We start from the raw sequence: 19,675 nt of genomic DNA, 5'->3' as shown, positions 1-19,675 counted from the left end.
CACCTCGTAGATTTGGTAGAAGTCACATGTAGATCCTCTTGGAAGAGCAGCGAGCACTTTTAGCCACCGACCCATCCCTCCAGTGGTTCTAGAGGGTTCAATTCTATAGGTTTCCGGCTCAATGTGCTTAGACTGTCATGGCGATGGGAGAATGATTCAGATGGCATCTGCTTGCTTCACGGAGAACCAGGAAACAGGGAGGAGAGATGGAGTGGAAGAAGGAATAGGTTGAGACCTAGCTATCGGGACACATCCTCGGTGTTGTGTTTCTCCCTCAGAGGCCCCAGCGCCTACTGTCGCTACCACACACCTGTATCCGCGGATTGAAACATTTGCAGGGAGAAGCCCTCATGACAGGGCTGGAAATCACCTCATGGACGTGCCCTAATATAATAATTCTACTACCAATAATCCTGTCAGAGGAGATCCTCAAAGCCAGCTCCATCACACTGACCTATTGTAACTTAAGACTTGGGTCGGGGAAGAACTGGGATTTACTACTGGAAGCCTCTGGTCTACTCCGATATGTAGGGACTGCTGCTATGGAGACCACATTTGGGTTTTCCATGGCTTCTGATCTCAGTATTTTTTTGGGTTTTTTTTTTTTTTTTTTCGGAGCTGGGGACCGAACCCAGGGCCATGCGCTTGCTAGGCAAGCGCTCTATCACTGAGCTAAATCCCCAACCCCCTGATCTCAGTTTTTAAAAGGACATAGTTTGTCGTTCTGGGGGCAGGAGGCAGGGGATCTTGATGCATATCCAGAGGGCATAACTTAGCATGGCCGAGGTCACCTGGGAAAGAGATCCAGAAACCGGACTCGAGCCAGAACCAGTGACCCTAAACTTCCAGCAGGCCTCCCGTGCAGGGCGGCTCTCTGTTGCCCTGAGTCGGGCCAGCCAGACAGCAGGGAAGGCCACTTGCTAGAGTGCCTGATGACGTGACTTCCGTTCCCAGAGCCCACGTGCAGAAAGAAAGCCAACTCTGGAGGCTTATCTCTGACCTCTACACATGCATCTCCCCACCCCCAAAAAAAATATTTTTAGGGGCCTGAAATGATTAATTTAAACAGAGGAAAGGCTTTTCTGACTCGTGGATTCCCTGGTTTCAGACCACAGCTACTTGGACATGTTGCTTTAGGCCTGGCACACCATGGCATGGCAGGAGGCACCTGCCTACTTCATGACATCCAGGAAGCAGCAACAGAAAAAAGGGGGACGAGGTCCCAATATCCCCTCCAAAGGCCATGCAAGTTCCCCAGTGGCCTAACCTCCTCCCTGTCTCCTCTCCTCAACATCCCACCAGTTCCCAATAATGCCACAGACTTGGGACCAAGCTTTTAGCCACCGTGCTTGACAGGGACACTCATGAGCCACACAGCAGCACTTCCCGTCTAACCTGCCCCTGTTGGAGAGGAGTGTGGCTAATTCCAGGGTACTAGATACAGTAGCTAATGCAATGGAAAACCCCGGGGTAATGCACACCCCTCTTTCCCCATCGCTGTTCTCGCACCAACAGCCTCAGCTCTATGCATCGGTCTTTCCCAAGTCACAAACACTAGGATTTTTTTAGATTGATTTATTTTATGCGTATGAATGTTTTGCCTGAATGTAAGCGTGTGGACCACATTTGTGCAATACCGGCAGAAGCCAGAAGAGGGCGTAAGATCTCTCAGACCTGGAGTTACTGTTGGCTGTGAGTCACCACGTGGATGCTGGGACTGAACCCCAGACCTCCGTAAGAGCAGCCAGTGCCCCCCCCACCCCACGGAGCTGGGGACCGAACAGGGCCTTGTGCACTGAGGCAAGCGCTCTACCACTGAGCTAAATCCCCAACCCCAGCCAGTGCTCTTAACCACTGAACCATATCTCCAGCTTCTAAACACTAAAAATGTATATAACTTGGTTTTAATCCTAGAGGATAAATTCGTAGCCAACAAATGGCTAGTTATCTAATTTCCTCGCCTCGTAACAAAGAAATGATCATGCAGTATTTCCTCTTAATGTCTTCCATTGAACTACACTGTATTGTGTATTATATATGGTGTTTCTCCCTAGAAACATTTGGGTTGATCCAAATAAGCATAAATTTACATTATAGATATCAATGTGTTATGTTTCTTAAGAATAATTTCTAGGATGTTGGGGATTTAGCTCAGTGGTAGAGCGCTTGCCTAGCAACCGCAAGGCCCTGGGTTCGTCCCCAGCTCCAAGAAAAAGAAAAAAAAATGTTTAAAAAAAAAAGAAAGAAAAGGAAAACAGAAGGGTCAAAGAGTTCAAGGCCAGCCTTAGGTACATAGTCTGGACTACAAAAAAAGGAAGCGAGGTAGGAGACGGATAGAAGAACAGGGAAGAGGAGGAAGACGAAGTTCAATTTTTTTTCCTGGAGAGATGGAGAGATGGCTTGGCAGCTAAGAGCGCATTCTGCCCTTGCAGAGGACCTGGGCTCATTTCCCATTATCCACATGGTAGCGCACAACCGTCTGTTGACTCCTGTTCCAGGGGATCTGACGCCCCTTCTGGCTTCTTAAGGTACTGCACATACACAGTGCACTTGCTGGCGAAGACATTCAAACAAAACGAAAAAGAAAAAACCTTTACATTGTTTCTAAAGAATACACTGTTAGAAAGTACCCTGGCTAAAATTTCGGACAACTGCTCTGAACTTGGGCTTGAGTGTGCCTCACAGGACTAAGGACAGTCTCTTACCTAGTCCTGGGGGGATTTGCTTCTCCCATGAGGCATGAAGGAACCGCACATGAAGAGACTTGGACTTTTAGGGAGCTCTCCTTAGAGATGGGCACCACCACAAAGAGACAGCCCTCTTCTCTGTTCCCTTCTGAGATGCTCAGGGCACGTTGAATTATGACATTTGACCCCGTTTTACATCCGGCTGCAAACAATTACAGAGGAATCCTATTACGAGGCCCGAAGATTTACATGGCGAAGGTTTCCCTCCCATGTGAGGTTTATAGCGTATACAGTACCCTATAGACCAATACCTCGGGGACCCCCCAAAACCAGTAATTAGGTAGCATTTTTATGGCCATCCAGGGAAGGGGTAGAAGACAGAACTGGAGGGCCATGAGGGCTCAGAAAGAAAATTGGCTTTCTGGAGAGCCCACACAAGAAACCTGGCAACCTAAAAATATTTTAAGAACTCCAGACCCCCTGTGGGAGAGTTCCTAGCTATGAAGGTGAAAAAGAAGACCTTGTTAGGTGTGGGAGCAGTTTTTAATGAAAACCTGAACCAGGTCCATCAGCCCGAGTTTGGGGAGTGCATCCTGAAAAGAATTTCCAATCCGAGATCCCATATACAGGGAGAGCAATCGGGAGGCTTCATTTCTTCATCATATCAGCAGATAAAGATCCAAATATAGACCTCCGGCTGACCGACTCTCCTTTCTCCCAAACTCATTAGAATGTGGCATCTTCATTACACAGAGGACTTGCTCCACATCGCCACCGCTCAGGCATAAATCCTGAGCAGGTCCCCACGTCTCCTCCTCTGGCCTCTAATTACAGTTCGGCTGCTTCTTCTCTCGATTTCCACGCTCCCGTGAATGAGCTGCAGTGTGGGCGGTGGGCAAGCCCTTTGAGCCAGCCGCAGCTGCACGAACCTGGGTGGCGTCCTGACCTTGGCAACGATGTCTGCACTCCGCCCTGGTTTCGTTAGGTGTAGGAGGAGTGAGACGGTAACAGCAGACTCTCTTGAGTTGTTGGGAGAACGAAAACAGGTATTTCATGGGGAAACAGTCAGAAGTGTTCCCTCCAGAGCTGGAAGTCAACAAGTGTCTGTTCTCGTTACCACCTCACTGTTTCTTTTAGCACCTATAAAAATAACATATTAAAGGAAAGGGTTTGTTTTTTTTTTTAAAGATGTTTGGTCTAATAAAAGACTGTTTTCAGATTTGCAAATATATTTATGCAGAAAGACAGATTCTTAGTTAAACATTCAAGATGTCCTTTTAAAAAGGACCTTAGTCCTTTAAAAAGTACAACCCTAGATTCAAAGTATCACTCCAAAGCGTACTACCGCACCTTGCAGTTTGCGTTTTGCTTGAGAAACTGGACGGAGACCCAAAATAAACACTGGACAAAAATGCAAACCAAGCTGGGCTTGCTAGCTTCTAAGTCGGTACCCAGGAGACTGAGGCAGGAAGGTTTCAAAGTTGAGGACAGCCTAAGATATACGAGGAGACCCTATACAGACACGCACATATGCACACACGCGCATGCCGGTTACCCAGGACACTTCATGACTGTGTCAGCAGTTCAGACTCTAAGAGTCATAAACATCACAAAGGGGGAAAACACTGTATTCTCGTCCACAGAGGCCAGAGAGTGTGTCCAGTTACCTGGAAACTGCAGTTACAGATTGTTGTCAGCCACCCTGTGAGTGCTGGGAACCAAACCTTGGGGCCTGGGCAAGGGCAGCCAGTGCTCTAACCACTGAGCCATCTCTCCAGCCCTAAAGCTGGGCTTTTTCTGAAATGGGATTCTGCTTATAAAGTCACAAATAGTTGTGTTGATTGATGTGAACTCAAGTCAGCAAACTCAAGATACAAAAGCACTGGCCCGGGATGTAGGGTATAGATAAACTGTGGAACAGATGCCTTTGATCCTCCTGGCTACAGAGACAAAATAATAAGCAACGTTTTAAAAACATATACAATGTTACCTAGTTTTATTTGTGAGGTGACTGTCGCAGATCACTCCTGAGCCCCATTATTTGTCATTGTTTGTCTCTTTTTATTTCAATGCAAATGCTTTCCAGCAAGCCAGGCTGGCCGGGTGGCAAGGTGTTGACTCCCAGGAGCCTCAGGGACACCACGGGTTTCTTGGCTGTTTCTTGCTGGCTGGATCGTGGGAAGTATTAAGAAGAGGTAAGCCTTGTTCCATGTTGAGAACCCGAAACATAACACATAGACATCACTGTAAAACATGACAGCCGTAAGTGGTTGGGGAAAATCTACTCCTCAGGTCAGGCTAAGAGGGAGGGAATGGACTCCCTCCAACTGAAGTGAAATACCACACTGATTACTTAGTTACAAATCGCCATCCATCCTGGGCTTCCTGTTGTAAAAGGCCTCTCCAATTCTCCTCAGTACACAATAGACCACACATTCCACAGCCACGACGTTTATTTCCTCCCGGTTACACGCTGACTTGTGGGATGACCATACATTTTCTGACCATAAAGAAGAGGGAAGCCACGGGGCATCCCTCGGCAAACAGAAAAAGGTTGGTACGAGTCTCGCCTTTGCCAGGGACAGAGGGGGACTGGCTTGCGTGTGCTCTCTCCTCCATATCTCTCAAGTTTGGCAAGACTGGGATCCCATAAAGGCTGGTACGGAACACAGGTTTCATTCGGCAGGGCCAAAAGGCCTGCTCGCACTTGACCTTTGTGGCTAAGAGAGGCCGTGTGTCATGATGCCTGCCAGTGCGATCTGTAGATTTCTAGGACCCGTTTTTGTCTTTCTGTTTCAGAGAGTTCTTTCCTCACTTCCTGGTACTGTCTGGATTGATGAGTTGGATTGGAGACAGAGCAACCGTCCAATGACCAGGAGGAGACAGGACTGGCGATTAAAAGCTTCCTGATGAAGACCACACCAAAGAAGAAAGGGGCCTTACAAGATCACTGAGGTCTCCAGGGCCCAGGTTTTGACCCAAAAAAATTTCCTAAAAAACAATTTTATGCCATGAAACTTTATTTGTAAATACCTTTTTTTCTCTCAGTTACTTTGAAAGTCAAATTAATGCGTTTCATTGTGGTTGCCATTCTAAGCTCCACCCCCACAGTTACCTGGCAACCGCCAGATATGCTCCGCCCCACAGTTACCTGGCAACAGCCAGCTATGCCTGATGCTATATAAGGGGCTGCTTGCCCCCCTCCTCTCTCTCTTCTCTTGCTCTCTTGCTTCTTGCTCTTGCCCTCTTCCCCCCTTCCCCTTTGTCCTTTATCTCCCCATTCCCCTCCCTCTTTCTCGCCACGTGCTCATGGCCGGTCTTTACTCATCTCCTTTTCTACTCTTCTTCTCTCATTAAATCTTTCCACATGGAACCATGTTGGCCTGTTGTGTTTTGTCCGGACGCGAGCCGAGATTTCTACCCCAACAATTGTGACCTTTTCTTGTGAGCTCATGTAATTATATTTTGTTCTTACTCGTCTTCCTTCCTACTACTGTGCCCCATCCTGCTTCCTGCCTTCTTCCTGGTCCCCTACTCCCCTCAAGAAGTTCTCTCTTCGTTCATGTCCCTGAACTGCATTACATACATACACACACACACACACACACACACACACACACACACACACACACACACACACACACACTTGGATTGGTCACCTGTTCCCCCAGTAGGCCAACTGTTTAGTTTAGACAAGCAATTGTCAAGAGCTAAAAGAAGAGATTTAAATGCTGTGACCACATCGGGAGGTGGTCTGTTGACATCCTCCAGCAACCACCCCCAAGTTGACACCTCCCTCCTTTCCAGACTTGGTGTGGGTTTTTTGTTGTTGTTGTTGTTGTTGTTGTTGTTTTGTTTTGTTTTGTTTTCCTTGTCTTCCATCTGTAGCCTTAGTTGAAGCAGCTCGACCACCAAGGACCTGACAAGCTCCGGGAGGAAGGAGACAGCCCTCTCATCTCAGGACCGAGGTTCATCAAGACAGCCACTACCAGCACCATGAGGAAAGCAAAGGGGTGGAGCCCAGAAAGACTGAATTCTGAGACAGGCGAAGGGCCTCATGGGAATATTTTTAAGGATTCTCCAAGCCACGTAGTGTCCACCACAGCCACCCACAACTGCCATTGGAGTGGGAAGACGGCCACGAATAGTATTAACTGGGACAGAAATAAATGAAACAGACTGGGTTCCAATGGACTCTATATATGGACACCCTCTTTTTTTTATTTTTATTTTTTTAATGCCATTAACTAGCTTTCTTCTTTCGACTTTTTTAAGCACTTAAGAAAGGTAAATCTATTTTTAGCTCATGGAACTAAACAGAAACAGGCAACAAGGCGAGACTTGCCCCTACTGCAGAAGTGCCAAACCTTGGTCTCAGAGAGCCACTCACAGACACTGACGGCCTAGTAGATGCCTGAGGAGGTGCACAGCCTCAGGTCATCATGACGGGTAACTAAGGGAAGTGAGAGCATGAGGTCCTGCTGGAGGCTGATAGCGCGCATGCTTGAATCCGCTTGGCCCAAGGGAAAAGGCACTATTTAGAGGCTCCATTTTGTTGGAGTAGGAGTGGGCTTGTTGGAGGAAGTATGTCACTGTGTAGGCGGGCTTTGAGGTCTCCTAGTGCTCAAGCTCCGCCCAATGCGGAAGAGAGCCTCTTCCTGGCTGCCTTTGGGTCAAGCAAGATGTAGAACTCTCAGCTCCTTCTCCAGCACAGAGTCTGCCTGCACTAGCTCTGCTTCCCACCGTGATGATAACGGACTAAACCTCTGAAACTATAAGCCATCCCCAATAAAATGAGTCGCCTTGGTCTTGGTGTCTCTTCACAGCAATAAAACCCTAAGATAACATGAGAGCATCAAACCGGCGCTACATCCTTACTGGAAGTTTCCAAATGCAGGGAGATCCTTGCAAATGCAGAACCTATAGCAGGAAGGGAATCATTTGCACTCCGAAAACAAAAACAAGAACTCTTTTAGGTCTAAGGATGGGTCACAGTAGTAGAGTGTTGGCCCTAGATTTGACACCTAGCACCACAAATTTAAATGTTTTGTTTGAATACAGGGTGTAGGGATATCAGATCCAGGACGTAATGTATCAAAATGTTCAATTTGAGAGCTGAAGAGATGTTTCAGTGGTTAAGAGTGCTTGTTGCGGGGTTGGGGATTTAGCTCAGTGGTAGAGTGCTTGCCTAGCAAGCGCAAGGCCCCAAGTTGGGTCCCCAGCTCAAAAAAAAAAAAAAAAAAAAAAAAGAGTGCTTGTTGCTCTTGCAAAGGACCTACGTTTAGCTCCAAGCACCCATATGATGTCTCAGGACTCTTAACTCCAGTTCCAGGGAATCTGGTGCCCTCTTCTGGCCACTGTGGGCCCTGCATGCACATGGTGCGTAGACATGCATGCAGGCAAAATACTCCTAGACATAAAAGAATAAAAATAATTATTTTTTTTCCTCCTGGGCCCTGGGTTCAATTCTTGGACTTATACTTTTAAAATTAGGTTACTGTTTGTATAATAAGAAAAATAAAGCTTTTCCCAGGACAGTTCTGTCTCTGAGCTGATGGACCAGGGAGGGAGGCTGCAGGAAAACTGTCCTGGGAGCGTCCACTTTGGAGATCTGAGGTGAGCCCAGTGCTCCTTAAGAGGCTAACTGGACCTGCTAGAGTCTCCTCTGCCTTCATCTTTCCAGGGTAGAAGGGGGCAGGGGGTGGGGCAAGCAAAAGAACAACTGTTTTCCTCTTCTCCAACAACAGACACTATTGGGATTAACCCCCCAAATCCCTGCGTAACGCCAGACACCCATCCAAAGATGTCTCCTTTGGCATCGCGTCTGCCTGCTTAAGAACGCTGCAGAGGCACAACTCAGGGACGCCAGGCACTGGGGCCACTGTGAGCGCAGGAGATGCTGGGAGAGGAAAAGGGTATCCTGATGGGACAAGTAGCATCTGGAAGGCAAACATGGAGCTGGCTTTTTCCCTGTACCCTGGTTGGGCAGACATGGGAAGGAGACTAGGGAACACAGATAGACTTCCAGTTACAGGTTTCTCTACATGGTGGCCAAGTCTGGGCACGGGATGGGGAGTCAGGCCATTTCCCTCCGCTTTATGCACCGTTGGCAAATTCGGTTGCAGACTTCAGTGCAAATTACCCTATCTTCTGAGACTTAGATTACTTTTAAAAAATACACAAGCTTAGGGGTTGGGGATTTAGCTCAGTGGTAGAGCGCTTGCCTAGCAAGTGAAAGGCCCTGGGTTCGGTCCCCAGCTCCGAAAAAGAAAAAAGAAAAAGAAAAAATACACAAGCCAGGAAGTGGCAGTGTATGCCTTTATTCCCAGCACTGGGGAAGCAGAGGAAGATCTCTGAGTTTGAGACCAGCCTGGACTACAGAGTGAGTTCCAGGACATCCAGGGCCACACTGAGAAAACCCTGCCTTAAAAACCAAAAACAATGGGCTGGAGAGATGGCTCAGTGGTTAAAGAGCACCCAACTGCTCTTCCAGAGGTCATGAGTTCAATTCCCAGCAACCACATGGTGGCTCACAACCATCTGTAAAGAGATCTGATGCCCTCTTCTGGTGTATCTGAAGACAGCTACAGTGTACTTATATATAATAAATAAATAAATCTTTAAAAAAAAAAAACAAAAACAAAAACAATAATAACAAAACCACCACATAACTTATTTTTAAATTATTTTATTTTATAGGTGTGGGTGTCTCCCTCCCCCTTATCCCCCACACACACACACACACTAGCGGGAAGGAGAGAGGATTTTCTATTTTTAAGAAAGAGTGGCTTCTGTGATGTTTACCCTTCCTACAGCACAAAGCAGTTTGCAGTCCTGTGGTACTTTTTGTGCCCTGTCACTGTCAGACAGTGACTCAGCAGAGCAGCTCAGGCTGCCGTCTACAGGCCGAGCAGAGTCTCTGGCTCCTGCTTTCATAGCCAAGCAGGGACAGAACCACAGGCCAGGGGTCGTTCCGGTCCCCACTGACCAGAACAAGATTTGTACACATTCCTTGTTACGCAGGAACCTTTTCTTTTTACGGCACTGGGAATTACGAAGCAACGAAGAAAAGGAAGGACAACATCAATTTTCATTACTGTCACCTGGTCCCCGCCCCCCACAACCACACAAGTAGACTTTATCCACGGCTTTCTCCAGTTCTATAAACTATGAGTGGTAGGAAATTCAACCTCCTGCGGGCTCATACTTGGAGAGTGAAGTGGGGTTTGGCTTCCAGCCCAGCTCCCTTGGCCTCCAGGCCTCGCTGTAGCCACCGTTCCACAAGGCCTGACTTAAGAAGCGCTTTCAGCGTGGCCAAGTGCTCTGCCCGAACGCCGCTCACCCGCTCACCCGCTGCCTCCTCACTCGAATCAGCCCCACTTTTTCTCAGAATCATTCCTTCTCACTATAATTTCACAAGCATTCCGTCTGATCCATGCTGTGCTGTCCGTCCTCTTCCAAACTCCCGTCGAGGTCTAATGCCTGGGTTCGGCAGTGTTGGGGGACAGAACTCGGTCAGAGATGTTGAGGTCAGAGGTGCACACCTCAAAAATTAAACTGGATTAGTTATTGTTTTAGCTTGGTTGCCTGTTGCTGTGGAAGGGGGGAAAAAACACAAGAACAAAAACAAAATGTTGGAGTCAGAACCCAGAAGCGCGGGTTGAAGCAAAGACCATTAGGAACGCTGCTTACTGGACAGTCACCCACTTTTCTTCTATAGTCCAGGCCTGCCGGCCTAGGGATGGCACCGCCCACAGTGGGCTGGGCCTTTCGACATCAATCAGCAACCAAGAAAACACCCCACAGACATGCAGCGGACCAATCCGATGGGAGCAATCCCTCAATTGTGATTCTTTCTTCCAGGTCTGTGTTGCGTTGACCTGCGCTAGCCTACAGAGCCACTGCAAAAACTTTGCCATTTCCCCGTCTTCACAGGCAGCTGGATTGCCCAACTGCTTTTCCGACCATGGTGGAATGGCACAAAGGTCTCACCAACAGTCAACAAGATCACCAAGGTATCCTCGAACATCCCAGTACACGTCTTCTTTTTGTCTTTTGGGGTTCTGGAGGGTTTTTGGTTTTTGTTTTGGTTTGGGTTTTTTTTTGTTTTTTTTGCTTTTGTTTTTTTGTTTGTTTGTTTGTTTTGTTTTTTGTTTTTTTGTTTTTGTTTGTTTGTTGTTGTTGTTTTTCTTTTTCTTTTTTCAGGCAGAATCTCCTATGTATAGCCCAGTCTGGCCTTGTCCTCGTGCTCCTCTTGCCTCAGTTTCCCCAAGGCTGAGATTATAGGCACCCATCCCCGTGTCCAATTTAAACTTCCTTTATTTGCTAGTCATCCACAAAGAGAAACAGCAGACCCAGCAGCAGCAGAGGTCATTTTTAACCACACACAGGAGAATAGCAATGCAGAAGATTAAGACCAACTGTAGACATGACTTTTCTTCTCCTGATGTAACTGTCGTCCTCAAAGCTTACTGCCTCAGTCTGCTAACCCAGGCCTAGTCCTGGAAGCTTCTAGCCTCCATACAATCTAATCTAGGCCTAGAAGTTATCAGCCTCTGAGACTTGCTGCTCAGTAAACACACCCTTTCTGGTTCTTTCTGAGCTCTGGGTGGCTGGTTCGACTCAGCTGTTCTGATTCAAACTCCTCTCCCAGCTGACTGATTCAAAGCGGCTTCTCTCTCAAACTCTGACTGAACTGCTCTGCTTGACCTCACACTAACTTTGGCAATATGTTCTAATTTGCGTTCTTCTCATTCTTCGGCCCGTTCTGTCTTTCCCTGTGTGTAGCTTGTTCTCTCTTCACTCTGTCTCTGTAAAACTCTCTCAGGAAAACTGCTTCCTTCTCCCTCTCTGTCTGCTCCACTCTCCCTCTCAACTCCACGGTGCTGCTCTCCATGAACTCCACTGTATTCCTGTGCTGTACTCTCTTCTTCCTGTACTGTCTGTCTCTCCCTTGAGGAGCTTCCTTTTCCTTTCTCTTCTCCTGAGAGCTGGGTGTATCCTATTCTGTCAGGTCTTTCTCTGATTCATCACTTTTTCTGCCACTCAATTAGACATCCCTTTTGAAACATGGGTGCTTCCTCCTGCAAACTGACTTTACCTTCATTGTTTGGGATTGAAGATGAGTACTAAGGGTGTGTCTGTATTCCAGTTAGAGGGATTAAAGGCGTGTGCCAAGGGCTGAGACACCCCCTAACTGGAAACAGGTTCAAATAGCCTGAAACAAGCAATTAACTGGGCTAGCATCGTAGCTTACCTGTAGAGCATTCTGCCTGGCACTTGCAAGGCCTCAGCTTTCGCCCTCAGTAACACAACAGGTGGGTGGATTCATTTAACAAAAAACACCAACCTCATGGGAAGGATGTCCATACGGAACCAGCGGGACCTCAGAAAAGAACAGACAGGGGCTCCCACTTCGCCACACGCGTGCAGTGCAGGTGCACTGAAAACAAACATGTTAAAGATGTGTTCGCTCCCTCTCATTCCTGTGTGTACCTGTGCCTCTGTCCCTGCCCAGCCTGAGGAAGAAACTGTGAATTGCACAAGGGCCCAAGAACGTTCGCTAGGCACAGCTAAGAGCTGGCCTACCACACACTGGAAGCAGATGAAAAATTTGCAATTGGTGGTCCCCTGCCTCCCATGATGCTTAGCAGGAAAGCTTATGTCCTGTAGTGAACAGCGGAGAATTGACTCGGGAAGCTGATCAAAGCAGGATCGAAGAGCCACGGAAAACCACCTGTCAGGAGTCCCTTGGCAACACTCAGGTGGCTGCAGAATGGCCCACAGGAATCATCATCTGAGAGTCGGCCGCCATCACTAGGAGTTTGAGGGAGGTCTCCTAGCGAAGGCCAATTACCCTTGCCTGCAGGCAAGCAAGAGCAGAACAAACATTAGGAAAGCCTCTAAAAATATTTACTTACCTTCCACACATGGCTCCTACAGGATAAGCTCAGAACAAAGGCCTGTTTTGTTTCTATTTGGTCTGGCTCTCTGGTAGTCCAACCGGACCTTGAACTCACCACGGAGCTGAGGATGTCCTCGAACTCCTGATCTTCCTGCCTCTACCTTTTGTGTGTACCACACCCAAATGAAAACAAACCAAGGAAGAAAACACAAGCCCCAGGGAACAAGGCACATAACACGAGGACAAGGGTGGGTGAAAGCTCTGAGGGAGTGAAATGGGCCCAAAGACACCCAGTCTTACGTCACCACAGAATGGCAGTACAAGATGTCATCAGAGAGAGGAAGGCCCTGGAGAAGAGCAGCCTGCTTGTGATATTGGAAAGAGCTTGAAGATTAATTCCTAATTTAAAAAAAAAGTCACAGTTCAAAAGATATGGCCAACAGAGCATGCTGGTTACACATCTATACTAGACAGATGCTCCAGCAAACTATCTCCAGAGGCAGAGGCAGGAGGATTGCCACAAGTTCAAGGCCAGCCTGATCTAGACGGCAAGTTCCAGGAGAGAATATGTATGGTGTGTGTGTGTGTGTGTGTGTGTGTGTGTGTGTGTGTGTGTGTTGTATGTGTGTATGTGTATACATGTGCGTATGTGTGTAAGGTTTGTATGTATGTGTGTAAGTGGGAATGCAATCCCAGCCTGATGCAGATAATACCCAGTCAAAATACAAATATGACCGGTGATTTCATCACATGTGAACAGCATAGCTCATGATATTCTAAAACGCACTTTTATTTTTTATTTTAGTATCTTAAAAATCAGAAGACGTTGTGGCGTTAATTCTTTATCTCACTCCTGTGGCAAAACGCTCGACCAAGCACAACTGAAGAGAGGAGGGCTCAGCTCGCCTTCTCCCGTTCACTCAGTCAGGATCCCATCCCATCGTATGGTGCTGCCCACAAGTAAGGTGTTCTTCTACTTCAAGTAAACAAATCTTGATAAGCCCTCAAAGGCTTGCCCAGTGGCCTGTGTCCTACGTCATTCTGGATCCTATCAAATTGACAATATTTACCATCCTAGTTTCAACAGGCGCACTTTTATTCTTTTGTAGTGCTTCATAAAATATTGTTAAAGGTCTGGAGAGATGACTTATGGGTAAGTGGAACTGGCTGCTCCTGCAGAGGACCCAGGTTCAGTTCCCAACCTCCACGTGGCCGCTCACAACCATCTGTAACTCCTAGTTCCGGGGATCTGACGCCCTCTTCTGACCTCCATAGGTAATGCAAGCACATGATGCACTTAGATAAAGGTTAAAAAAAAAAATCCATACACATAGAGTAAATATATTTTTTAATTAGATTAAATCTCATGATGGAGGGCAGGTAAAACAGGAGGAAATTCAGGAAATTTGCGAGGCAAGAAGGCCTGAGGAGGGAGAAAGCTATTCTTCGACTGTCATAGCAACGCCAGGAGTCTCTAAATTAAGAAAGACACAGCTTTTAAAATGTATTGTTTACGAACGAGTGCTCCAAACACGGGCAGTACAACTAACTCAGAGATGGAAGTAAGAGTGGGCCGGGGAAGCCACAACTTTGTGACTTTTCTAGAAAATTTTAACATGTGGACTTTTAAGCTACCTGAGTGTTCAGAAAAAAAGTGAATAAACAAAAAAAAAAAAAAAAAAAAACAGTGAAACGAAATTCTTCTGCTCCCGTAGCACAGAACGGTAATTTTCAGGCTGTGGAAATCGAAGGGTCTTCCCCATCAGGCTAGACGCCTGACAGGCAGGTCCCTCTGTCCTCCCAGGAGGTTGTAAGAAGCCAGGCTTCCAGGGACAATGCGTGTCACCTCAGCCTCTGTCTTGGCACCAGGGGCAGCCTGACTTCTGCCTCTCAGATGTCATACAGCTATGCACTTGGAGGAAAGGCGAAACCGCAGTGTGCAGATAGGAGCTGCTCCAGCGACTCAGCCCTGGTGAGAGCATGGATGTTGGCGGTTGGTCCAGCAGGTGGGGAGTCTCCTCCGCTCTGTCAGCAGCGGTTCTGGAATCGTGGCCTTCTGGGTTCCAGAGGATGAGCCCAGCATTCCCCCACGCAGAGAAGCACCTACTCAGTCCAAGGAGATTTGTACCCGCGTCTACGAATCACGTGACAAAGAAGGGTCCTCTGTACTGTCTGGCACCGCGTGATGCTGGGCTTGTGCCTCTGCAAAGGTCCCCCACTGTCCTCGGGTTCCCACCTGGTGACTCACTACCCTCAGGTTCCCATGGCCACCTCCACGTGAGGACCAGGTGTGCGGGGGTGGGGCAGCCTTTTATAGATGTCACAGGGGCTGGCTGCGGTCCTGCTCCACGGAGCCTGACATGAGCATCAGTGTTCCACACCTCCCCAGGGCGTCGCTCCAGGCTCAGCAGGGGACCACAGGAAGCCGTGCCCCGTCGCCCAGCAGAAGATATGGGATTGGGCAGGCCCGCTGTTAAGTATTTTAAACAGCCCTGCAAGCAACCTCAACTGACTTCCTGCGGAAACCGCCCTCTTCCAAGTAGGTCCCTTTTCTCCCTAGCCTATTGTCTGCGGGGTTTCTAACACTGAAGCCTTATACTTTGGTGAGGTTGGGTGTAAAGGGCACAGTCAGCGATTTATGAGTGGACAGTAAAGGTCGTTCCCAGTTAAACCGTGCTAACCCGGCTTGCTAGAAGAATCAGGATCAGAGAGCCTCCAGGCTCAACCTTCCTGAGCCCCAGCTTCTCTCTGAGTTCCTGCCTTTGAAGTAGCATGATCCTTAGGGTATGAGGCACAAGTCTGGGCTCCTTCAGCAAGGAAGAGGGGACAGCATCCCCAGTGTAGGGTGTTTAGCTGCCCTGTCACCCTTCGGAGGAGACAGTCCCTCTATCCACCCACTCTATTTGTAAGGTCGCAGAAAGCCTATTCACAAGCCAAGGTCATGTCCTACTTAAATGGGAAAGAAAAAAGAAACGGTTCCTGACTGTCTACTGGGTTATGGTGTGTAGCTAATTTAATCTAGTTTGCAAAATGCCTAGGAAAGTACAGAATAGTCAGCCGATTGCAAGGGATTCCCTTTAATCTCCCTGAGTCTAGAAAACCAGTCAGCGTTGGGCAGCAGGCAGCAAAGAGAGTCAGGGTTCGCAAGCTTGCGGCAAGAGTAGTATCTACAGGTTGGGTCTGCAGTCACCTCAGCCCCACCCATCCACCACACCCCATTCCCCACCCATCACACGCACGCACGCATGCACGCACGCACGCACGCTCGCTCGCTCGCACGCTCACTCACACACACACAGAAAAGCCGTGGGAGGCGCTCTGTAGAGGGAGACTCTGTGGTGGTGAGGGTGCCCTGGCTATTAGAGAGGCTGAGGCCCCCTGAGGAACCTTGGGCCCAGGAGTTCCAGGTCAGACAGGGCAGCAGAGTTAGGGTCGAGGGTAAGAAATGGGGAAGGGAGAGACGAAATATATGGTATGTGCTCCGGGTTCCAGTCCCAACACGACATTTTTTTTTTTTTTTAAGTAAGACAGGAGCTGATGGGATGGCTCAGTATAAGAGCACTGGCTCGGGTTGGGGATTTAGCTCAGTGGTAGAGCGCTTGCCTAGGAAGGCAAGGCCCTGGGTTCGGTCCCCAGCTCCAAAAAAAAAAAAAAAAAAAAAAAAAAAAAAGAGCACTGGCTCCTCTTCCAGAGGACCCCAGTTCCATTCCCAGCACCCACATATGGGCTCACAAACCATCTGTAACTCTAGTTCCAAGAGACGGGGTTTCTCTGTGGAGCCCTGGCTGTCCTGAAACTCACTCTGTAGACCAGGCTGGCCTTGAACTCAGAGATCTGCCTGCCTCTGCCTCCTGAGTGCTGGGATTAAAACCATGAGCCACCACCATCAAGCTGAGTGAGAAGGAATTTTACTGAAACTACTCAAAATGTTGGGAGCACAACTTAGTAGGATTGCCATTCAGTCTATGGTCTAGCCACGTCTGAGTCATTAACTTGCTCTCTCTCTCCCTCCCCCTCCTCCTTCCCCTCCCCCTTTCCTCTTCCCTTCTCCCTTTCTCCCTCTCCTTCTTCCCTCTCTCTCCCTCCTTTCCTACTTTTCATACTCGTAAAGAACAAGCACTTCTTTCCTCTACTTTAGAAGTCTTTGGAAATGTAAGGTCAAGAGTCCTGCATTTGGCAAGGACCTTACTGCGGCATTCCGTGGTAGGAGGTAGAAAGGTAACGTTCAGTGGTTAGGACTTAGGTCATGGGATTGGCACCCCCACCGCCCAGGAGATGAAGCCTCACCACCTCTAAAAGGTCTCTCCTCAAAGCACTTTAGACTCCTAAAGTTTCCAACACAGGATCTAACAGGACACATCCAAATCACACTGCCTTCAATGTCTAGCTTTCCCTTGCTACTGTTCTAATGGACAAAATATATAGTTTATATTTCTCAGGGCAGGAGAGAAGGCTCAACGGTTGCAAGCCCTTACTGCTTTCCCAGAGGACCCAGGTTCAGTTCCCAGCACCCGGAAGAAGGGTCTCATGGCTACCTACAACTCCAGCACTCCAGCTTCAAGGGATCTGACATTCTCTTCTGGCCTCTGTGGGCACTGCACTCATGTGCACAAACTCCTACACACACACACACACACGCACACACGCACACTCACACACTTAAAGCTAATACAGATATATCTTTTTTTAAAATCTCATGTATTTCTGATATACAACACGATGTTTATAAATATGGGTATTTTCGCTTTCTCATAACAGATATAGCCCTAGGGACTCAAAATATATTTGTTCTTCAGTGATAAACAAAACATTGGTGTGGTTTACACTGGAGGAAGCATGAAGGACGCTGACTGATGGAACACATCCCAGCAGTGACCTCTGAGCAGGGCATCACTCCAACATAAAGGGCTCTCCCACAGTATGTCCGGACCATCACAGACCTAAGGAGGTGGTCAGGAAGGGTATGTGGGAGCTCCTCACGTTCTCTGTCACTCACGCCGTACACATCTGGAACTCCACATCTGGAAAAGTGCCGTTGGGCAGATGTGGCCACCCAGGCACTGACGCATGTCACCACTGAAAGCCATGAGGACATCAGCTGTAGCATCCTGTCTACTGCGGTCCACTGTGGTCCTCGCACACGAATCCTCCCAGAGACGCAAAGTTGTCTCCCTCACAAGTCAGCTTACCTTGCTTCTTGGAAGACTGTAGCTTTAGATATAGTGGAAGGAAAACCGTTTCGCTTCCAATTGATTCATATTTACTTTGGGTGTATGTGCCTGCGTGTGTGTACGTACACTGTGTGTACGCTCAGTGTCTGCAGAGGCCAGCAGTAGGTGTCCAATCCCCTAGAACTGGAATTACAGGTGCAGTGGGTGCTAGAAACTAAAACTGGGCCCTCGGCAAGTGTTCTCAACCACGGAGCCCCGTAAGTTCAGGCTAGCCTTGAACTCATGACCCTCCTGCCTCCTCGTCTGTAGCCTATCTTACTGTTGTGTACCACCTCAGCCTGTTTCACTTGATAGTCCATTTCTTGGCTTTAGTTTTTCCTTTCGGGTATATGGAATACAAATTGTTCTTGTTTCTGGGGGCCAGACCTCACAGTATCTAAGACAGTCATGCCAAACTAACCCAGTCCTCTCTTCTTTGGTTCTAATCTTAGTTCTTTCATCCACTTCTTAAAGGGAAACTGCATTCGCTCCTGTCCTGGAGACGTTTCTCCTCAAGCAGTGAACATCCCCTGACCCGAGCTGCACCCTGGGAAAGGAAGGATGAACCAGCCCCCTGCTAGGAATTTCTTACCTTGGGATGACAACATAATTTTCCTTCCTGGGGATACTCTCAGAGAATAAGCCTTTGTCCCATTGATTCCTGGCTCCCCCTGACTGTCATCAACCAAAAGACAGCACCGCATAGAATGCAATAAGGCCATTAGGTCCTTGTCACCCTGGATTCTCAGGAGGAAAGGGGTAACAGAAATCACTGGAATGTAGAGATTCTTTACCCTGACTTGGAGCAAACAATTATCTCATACTTCTGGCTCTTCAGCCTCTAAGAACCAGTCCGTCCCTTTCTAGAAAATTCCTTCCTGATTAAGTTACAGTCCATCTCGTTTGCATACAAAGAAAGAACTCCAGTCATAGAGACACACTTCTGTAACCTTAGTGCCCAGGAGGCTGAGGCAGGGTGATTACTGTCAGTTTAAGGCCAGCCTGGGCTACACAGTCTGTTTCGAAACTGAATGTTAAGTGGTTTGTCACAGCCTTCAGAGCAAAGAACTCCTTATCCACAAGGTTACCTAACCTGCCAGTAAATTATGGAGTTGAAGTTCGGTCTAACTCTGTCAGCCCAAAGGCAAGAGATAGACTTATAGACTCCATCCCCTCAGTGGTTACAGCCCACAAGACATTGTGGATAAGCTACCTTTTCACACGTACCTAAAGGCCTTGGAGAAGAGGTGGGGTTGGGATAATAAATGAGACACCAGAGGCGAAACCACACTGCAGATGGCCCAGCCTGCCTCCATGTGCTCACAAGGGTGCAAACCAAGGATGAGGGTGGTGAGGGTTGAGGTGTAGAAGGTGAGGGTTGAGATGGAAGGCTGGGGCAGGCTTCATTCAGCGTCTCAGGACTGGGCTCAGCTGCCTTTCCCTTGGAGGCCTCGCTTCTGAGGTAACAAGAAAGTCACATCTGTCTTCTTAGTGTCTCGGCTCTCAGAACCGCGGCTGTCAGCTCCGGTGAGGACGGCTCTTTGGGAAGGGGACTTGCAGCAGAGGAAATCTGGCATGAAAAAGGAGGCAGAGATAAAGAAGCTATACAAGGACAAATATAGACGCTGCTTTAAGGGTTGTTTTTTTTTTTTTTTTCTCACCCTGATTGGCTAGTGTAAAACCCTCATTTACAACCTTGACAGAGCCCCGGCTAATTTCTGTCGTCGGATCGGCTTTTTATAGTCACAGCATCGAGATGTAGAATACATTTCCTCTTCTTTCCCAACATATCACATTTCTTGGCAGAACTACGTAGCAGAAAGCACCAAAAATTTTTATAATGAGAACAAAATCGAGATCCCACCCATCAGCCT

General features: G+C 48.0%; 1 long non-coding RNA gene across 1 annotated transcript; it reads right to left on the bottom strand.

Moving 5' to 3' along the window:
• Nucleotides 1-17,279: 17,279 nt before the first annotated feature.
• On the bottom strand, nucleotides 17,280-19,155 carry LOC116885623. The gene is made up of 2 exons (XR_004386027.1): nucleotides 19,029-19,155; nucleotides 17,280-17,667 (listed from the first exon to the last, which is right to left on the bottom strand). It is a non-coding gene; the product is annotated as an uncharacterized LOC116885623 (long non-coding RNA).
• Between the last annotated feature and the right edge of the window lie 520 nt (nucleotides 19,156-19,675).

This window comes from Rattus rattus, chromosome 16 (assembly GCF_011064425.1).
Source record: "Rattus rattus isolate New Zealand chromosome 16, Rrattus_CSIRO_v1, whole genome shotgun sequence".
In the NCBI taxonomy this organism is placed as follows: domain Eukaryota; kingdom Metazoa; phylum Chordata; class Mammalia; order Rodentia; family Muridae; genus Rattus; species Rattus rattus.
Note: the sequence above shows the minus strand (reverse complement) of the source record. Positions and strands in the feature narration are given on the sequence as shown.